This window comes from Pecten maximus, chromosome 2 (genome assembly GCF_902652985.1).
Source record: "Pecten maximus chromosome 2, xPecMax1.1, whole genome shotgun sequence".
In the NCBI taxonomy this organism is placed as follows: Eukaryota; Metazoa; Mollusca; class Bivalvia; order Pectinida; family Pectinidae; genus Pecten; species Pecten maximus.
This window is the reverse complement of record NC_047016.1, coordinates 8182823-8191465: the sequence shown is the minus strand read 5'-3', so window position 1 is coordinate 8191465 and position 8643 is coordinate 8182823.

Below are 8643 nucleotides of genomic sequence, written 5' to 3'. Positions count from 1 at the left end.
TCTTTCTGATATGTTTTAGCTCTGATGATCAAGAGGTTTGCATTGAAATATTGCTGAACTGAATGAATAGATTTATTTTAGTAAATATTGAAATAGTTTATAGACGACACATCACAGATCGATGATATATACAGACTACAGACACAGGATATGCATTTGTTCATATAATGATGACAAAATTACTTTTTATCATATCAGACTAGATCTATATAGATTCTATGTCCATATTCTGTTTCAGACATTTATTTGAAGTCTTTATCAATGATACAAGAGCACTTCGTGAAAATATATTACCTTGACCTCCTAATTGGTTGTTAGTTCATTGGATAGCTTACAAAAAAGTTTGGAAAATTACCCTGACCCATATTCAAGGTCATAGAGGTAAATTTAATTTGTTAAAACTATTCAAATTTCTTCATATAAAATAAAAGAAGAAGATATGGGTGAAAGGTTCCTATAGGATGAAACATGAAAAAAGTTGCGAAAAGAAATAATAATGACCTTATATATATATATATATAAAGATAAATATATGATAAAGGGGCGGATTGCCTCGAAAATTTAACAAGCCTCATTGTCCACACTGTTTGAATTACTTCTTTGCCCCATATAATCATTACAAGTAATTCGTATCCTCCATACATTTATGTGAGGATCCAGTGTTATCTGGATTATACTGTTTATATTACTTCTTTGACCCATATATATATATATATACATGTATAACCTTTATTCAAGGCAACAGGGTCAAATTTGTTCTGAATAACTTAAATGTCATAGATTAAGATATTTAAGATATATATGGGTGTTTATGTATATAGTTCATTGGATAGCACACAACAAAGTTTGGAAAATCACCTTGACCCATATTCAGGGTCACAGAAGTCAAATTTGTTAAAACTTGTATATGGCACTTGACATTTGCAAATAGAAATTATCTTGACTCTTATTGAAGGTCAAATGGTGAAATTTGTTAAAAGCCTCACATGACTTCTCCTGATTAACTTAAAGGCCTAGAATACAGATATTCTGCTGATAGATTCCGGGGATGAGGCCAAACAAAGCTTGTGAAAATAAATGACCTTTGCCCTTATTCAAGGTCACAAGGGTCAAATTTGTTAAAACATAATTCATTTGATAGATAGAAACACATAAAATCATCAAAGAAGTGAATACCAGTCGAGTGATACAGGCCCATTGGGTCCCTTGTTTTTAGAAGGAGGCCTTCAGTTTTTCTTAAGTCATTGCCTATTGACTCCGACATAAATATCTTTTCCCCTTCATTTTTGCAATGTCAGCAAAGTACTGACAAAACAACATGATATTTAGACTTTTCAGCTTTCCTTGAGTCAGTTCAGTGCAATAATTTTTTATAAAATCACCCTTGTGACTTTGTACATGCATTATTGCCAATCATGTCAGCAGGTTTCTGGTTGAATGCCTTGACTCTAGCTGTCTCAGTTCTTCATGAAAAATTGATTTTTAAAATTAAAAAAAAATACCTCATTATCTTGAATATAGGTGATGACTAATAAGGAAAACTCAAATCAAAAGTAACATAAAATTAAAAATAATAATTTTATTCGTTTGAAAACACACATAGCAACACAAAATACAAACAAGATAACAAGATATTTTATATACCTGTAACACATACAATCATTTATCACTCGCATCATGCAACATCTTTCCAGTATGTAAAAAGATGAATCCATTAACAAGAGATCCCAGAGGGATCATGGCGTCCACCATTGAATAAGCTTTATCTATGCAAGACTGATTTTGTTCTGTACTTTAAATAATCTAATCACAAGGAAAACCTTCATATGAAATCTAAGAGAGGTCTAAGAACTTTCTGAGAAATAGAGGGAATAGTTAGTTGAGTGTCAGGTAGAGCTTTACTGCTGGATGTGGAAACTGTTAGATGTGTATTGGAGATAGAATTAAAAAACAATTAAATGTAAACTGTAACAAGAGATCCCAGAGGGATCTTGGCGCCCACCATTGAATGATCTTCATAGGTTCCATGTCAGATTGATCTTTTCTCTACTTTTCCCTTCCTCTAAGTCTTACTAATCTGTGTAAATTCAGAAACAGCCCTCTATAGCTAGTACTTTTCAAACAAGGGGAACATATATATAAAATTTAAGATTTAGCGATAATGGCTGTCTGTCGACCATGTTGTTTTTGGATTGGTCCCAATATGCAAAACTAGGCACTGAGGGGAACCTACATATGAAATTTGAGAAAGATCCCTTCAGTACTTTCTCAGAAATAGCGATAACAAACTTCAATTGTCAAAATCCAAGATGGCTGCCTGTTGGCCATGATGTTTTCTGATTAGTCTCAAAATGCAATATGCATAACTAGGCACCGAGGGGAACCTGTGTATGAAATTTGAGAAAGATCCCTTCATTACTTTCTGAGAAATAGCGATAACAAACTTCAATTGTCAAAATCCAAGATGGCTGCCTGTCGGCCATGTTGTTTTCCGATTGGTTTCAAAATGCAATATGCATAACTAGGCACCAGGGGGAACCTACATATGAAATTTCAGGAATATCCCTTCATTAATTTCTTTGAAATAGCGATAACAAATTTCAATTGTCGAAATCCAAGATGGCTGCCTGTCAGCCATGTTGTTTTCCGATCAGTCTCAAAATGCAATATGCATAACTAAGCACCGAGGGGAACCTACATATGAAATTTGACAAAGATCCCTTCAGTACTTTCTCAGAAATAGCGATAACAAACTTCAATTGTCAAAATCCAAGAAGGCTGCCTGTCGGCCATGTTGTTTTCTGATAGGTCTCAAAATGCAATATGCATAACTACACACCGCAGGGAACCTACATATGAAATTTCAGTAAGATCCGTTCATCAGTTTTTTTAAAAATAGCGATAACAAACTTCCATTGTCGAAATCCAAGATGGCTGCCTGTCGGCCATGTTGTTTTCCGATTAGTCTCAAAATGCAATATGCATAACTAAGCATCAAGGGGAACCTAAATATGAAATTTGAGAAAGATCCCTTCAGTACTTTCTGAGGAATAGCGATAACAAACTTCCAATGTCGAAATCCAAGATGGCTGCCTGTCGGCCATGTTGTTTTCCGATTGGTCTCAAAATGCAATATGCATAACTAGGCACCAGGGGGAACCTACATATGAAATTTCAGGAATATCCCTTCATTAATTTCTTTGAAATAGCGATAACAAATTTCAATTGTCGAAATCCAAGATGGCTGCCTGTCAGCCATGTTGTTTTCCGATCAGTCTCAAAATGCAATATGCATAACTAAGCACCGAGGGGAACCTACATATGAAATTTGACAAAGATCCCTTCAGTACTTTCTCAGAAATAGCGATAACAAACTTCAATTGTCAAAATCCAAGAAGGCTGCCTGTCGGCCATGTTGTTTTCTGATAGGTCTCAAAATGCAATATGCATAACTACACACCGCGGGGAACCTACATATGAAATTTCAGTAAGATCCGTTCATCAGTTTTTTTAAAAATAGCGATAACAAACTTCCATTGTCGAAATCCAAGATGGCTGCCTGTCGGCCATGTTGTTTTCCGATTAGTCTCAAAATGCAATATGCATAACTAAGCATCAAGGGGAACCTAAATATGAAATTTGAGAAAGATCCCTTCAGTACTTTCTGAGGAATAGCGATAACAAACTTCCAATGTCGAAATCCAAGATGGCTGCCTGTCGGCCATGTTGTTTTCCGATTGGTCTCAAAATGCAATATGCATAACTAGGCACCAGGGGGAACCTACATATGAAATTTCAGGAATATCCCTTCATTAGCTTCTTAGAAATAGCGATAACAAATTTCAATTGTCGAAATCCAAGATGGCTGCCTGTCAGCCATGTTGTTTTCCGATCAGTCTCAAAATGCAATATGCATAACTTAGCACCAAGGGGAACCTACATATGAAATTTGACAAAGATCCCTTCAGTACTTTCTCAGAAATAGCGATAACAAACTTCAATTGTCAAAATCCAAGATGGCTGCCTGTCGGCCATGTTGTTTTCTGATAGGTCTCAAAATGCAATATGCATAACTACACACCGCGGGCAACCTACATATGAAATTTCAGTAAGATCCATTCATTAGTTACTTAGAAATAGCGATAACAAACTTCAATTGTCAAAATCCAAGATGGCTGCCTGTCGGCCATGTTGTTTTCCGATTAGTCTCAAAATGCAATATGCATAACTAAGCATCAAGGGGAACCTAAATATGAAATTGGAGAAAGATCCCTTCAGTACTTTCTGAGGAATAGCGATAACAATCTTCAATTGTCAAAATCCAAGATGGCTGCCTGTCGGCCATGTTGTTTTCTGATTAGTCTCAAAATGCAATATGCATAACTAGGCACCAAGAGGAACCTACATATGAAATTTGGGAAAGATCCCTTCAGTGCTTTCTGAGAATTAGCAATAACAAACTTCAATTGTCAAAATCCAAGATGGCTGCCTGTTGGCCATGTTGTTTTCCGATTGGTCTCAAAATGCAATATGCATAACTAGGGACCAAGGGGCACCTACATAAGAAATTTGAGAAAGATCCCTTCAGTACTTTCCGAGAAATAGCGATAACAAGAATTGTTTACGGAGGGACGGAGGGACGGAGGGAGGGACGGAGGGACGGAGGGACGGACGGCCGGACCACGGACCACAGACGCAGGGCGATTTGAATAGCCCACCATCTGATGATGGTGGGCTAAAAATCCAAGATGGCTGCCTGTCGGCCATTTTGTTTTACCTACCATATTCAGAATTAAATGGGCAGACCTAGAGATCAAGGTGAACCTACATGTGAAGTTTGAGAAATATCTTTTAAGTTCTTTTCAGGAAATAGTGATAACAAACTTCAATTGTCAAAATCAAAGATGGCCGCTTGTTGGTCATTTTGTTTTCCCCAATCACAATCAAAATTGAATGGGCAAAACTAAGGAACAAGGGAAACCTACATGTGAAGTTTGAGAAATATCCTTTCAGTACTTGTCAAGAAATAGTGATAACAAAGACTGTTTACAGACAGACACCAGACGTAGGGCAATTTTAATAGCCTATCAGATGATGGTAGGCTAAAAACATCATTCAATGTCGTCAGAATAACCAATTAATTAAACGTAAAAATATACAAAACTTACACTAAAATACATTGCAACAAGAAAGTATTTTTCCTTAGGTTTCTAGAAGACAAGTTGATTTGTGCAACTGTTTGACTTCTGAAACTAATTTTAATGACACGTTACATTCCTAATTGGTAACATCAATAGTTCCAATTACCTGGTCAGTCCTACCTACTGATGCTCATCTTTCCAGCATTAGTAGTCACTAAGGTCTACTTACCTGATAGTACCAAATATTATCTAAATCAATTATACTTTTGGTGTTGATACTTTTAGCTACTACAAACAAATACAAAATCTAAAGAAATAACAGTAAATTCAATCACACGAAATTGATCAATGTAATCGAGATACAAAAACTTCACTTTTTCACAACCATAAAAGTGTTACTATATAGTGTGAATCATCCCATCTTATCTCAGGAAAGTCACTTATAATTGTCTTAACAGTCAAATATCCCACACATACAATCAGCTGAGCATGAGAGCACATTACGTAATGGTGAATGTACAAATAATGTGCTTGTAATCCCCTTGAGAGAGTGAGAACTGGAGATTGAATCAGAGTTTTCCCTACTTGTAATCCCCTTGAGAGAGTGAGAACTGGAGATTGAATCAGAGTTTTCCCTACTTGTAATCCCCTTGAGAGAGTGAGAGAACTGGAGATTGAATCAGTGTTTTCCCTACTTGTAATCCCCTTGAGAGAGTGAGAGAACTGGAGATTGAATCAGAGTTTTCCCTACTTGTAATCCCCTTGAGAGAGTGAGAGAACTGGAGATTGAATCAGTGTTTTCCCTACTTGTAATCCCCTTGAGAGAGAACTGGAGATTGAATCAGTGTTTTCCCTACTTGTAATCCCCTTGAGAGAGTGAGAGAACTGGAGATTGAATCAGTGTTTTCCCTACTTGTAATCCCCTTGAGAGAGAACTGGAGATTGAATCAGTGTTTTCCTTACTTGTAATCCCCTTGAGAGAGTGAGAGAACTGGAGATTGAATCAGTGTTTTCCCTACTTGTAATCCCCTTGAGAGAGTGAGAGAACTGTAGATTGAATCAGAGTTTTCACTACTTGTAATCCCCTTGAGAGAGTGAGAACTGGAGATTTAATCAGCATTTTCACTACTTGTAATCCCCTTGAGAGTGAGAACTGGAGATTGAATCAGTGTTTTCCCTACTTGTAATCCCCTTGAGAGTGAGAACTGGAGATTGAATCAGTGTTTTCCCTACTTGTAATCCCCTTGAGAGTGAGAACTGGAGATTGAATCAGTGTTTTCCACGTTACAGTTCAGTATTTCAGGCTCATTTAATAAAAATCCCCTCTATACTACTTGAACATCACAGGTGCAGTGACTCCCAGACCTGACTCTACCACATAAAACACACAGAAAATAACTTTTGTGTCTTACATGTTAGAACAGTCACACTTTCAGGAAAATCAAAGTGACTTAGAAGACGTACGCCACTCATATAAATATAAATAGTGGCCACAGAGTTACACCCCTGTACTATACATGGAAACTCCTTATCTCATAATTAATAGATCTGTATCACTAGTTACACCCCTGTACTATACATGGAAACTCCTTAACTCATAATTAATAGATCTGTATCACTAGTTACACCCCTGTACTATACATGGAAACTCCTTAACTCATAATTAATAGATCTGTATCACTAGTTACACCCCTATACTATACATGGAAACTCATACTTAATAGATCTGTATCACTAGTTACACCCCTGTACTATACATGGAAACTCCTTAACTCATACTTAATAGATCTGTATCACTAGCCACACCCCTATACTATACATGGAAACTCATAATTAATAGATCTGTATCACTAGTCACACCCCTATACTATACATGGAAACTCATAATAAATAGATCTGTATCACTAGTCACACCCCTATACTATACATGGAAACTCATAATTAATAGATCTGTATCACTAGTTACACCCCTATACTATACATGGAAACTCATACTTAATAGATCTGTATCACTAGTTACACCCCTGTACTATACATGGAAACTCATAATTAATAGATCTGTATCACTAGTTACACCCTTGTACTATATGGTTTGGTTCATGCCAGGTTTTTGAGGTGGAGGAAAGCTGGTGTACCCGGAGAAAAACCACCGACCTACTGTCAGTACCAGGCAACCGCCCAACGTGGGTCTCAAACTCGCGACCCAGAGGAGGAGGGCTAGTGATACAGTGTCGGGACACCTTATACTACTATATGGAAACTCCAAAACTCACCAAGACATGCATAAAACACTTTAATGTTATATATAAATAATGAAAACATAAAAAATCATTGTTATTGGCTTTCCATCTAAAGTATGGCATAATGGGAGGAGCTCAATGTTTACATCTCAAAGGAACAATCTCACTGGGAGTTCTCTACACTACCAAACACAGGTGTATCACTGGGAGTTCTCTACACTACCAAACACAGGTGTATCACTGGGAGTTCTCTACACTACCAAACACAGGTGTATCACTGGGAGTTCTCTACACTACCAAACACAGGTGTATCACTGGGAGTTCTCTACACTACCAAACACAGGTGTATCACTGGGAGTTCTCTACACTAACAAACACAGGTGTATCACTGGGAGTTCTCTACACTACCAAACACAGGTGTATCACTGGGAGTTCTCTACACTACCAAACACAGGTGTATCACTGGGAGTTCTCTACACTACCAAACACAGGTGTATCACTGGGAGTTCTCTACACTACCAAACACAGGTGTATCACTGGGAGTTCTCTACACTACCAAACACAGGTGTATCACTGGGAGTTCTCTACACTACCAAACACAGGTGTATCACTGGGAGTTCTCTACACTACCAAACACAGGTGTATCACTGGGAGTTCTCTACACTACCAAACACAGGTGTATCACTGGGAGTTCTCTACACTACCAAACACAGGTGTATCACTGGGAGTTCTTTACACTACCAAACACAGGTGTATCATGGGAGTTCTCTACACTACCAAACACAGGTGTATCATGGGAGTTATCTACACTACCAAACACAGGTGTATCATGGGAGTTCTTTACAATACCAAACACAGGTGTATCACTGGGAGTTCTCTACACTACCAAACACAGGTGTATCACTGGGAGTTCTCTACACTACCAAACACAGGTGTATCACTGGGAGTTCTCTACACTACCAAACACAGGTGTATCACTGGGAGTTCTCTACACTACCAAACACAGGTGTATCACTGGGAGTTCTCTACACTACCAAACACAGCTGTATCACTGGGAGTTCTCTACACTACCAAACACAGCTGTATCACTGGGAGTTCTCTACACTACCAAACACAGGTGTATCATTGGGAGTTCTCTACACTACCAAACACAGGTGTATCACTGGGAGTTCTCTACACTACCAAACACAGGTGTATCCAACTTGGAATTGTTTTCAAAGAACATATGTAATAACAATCAGACCCTGAGCCTGGATAACTCA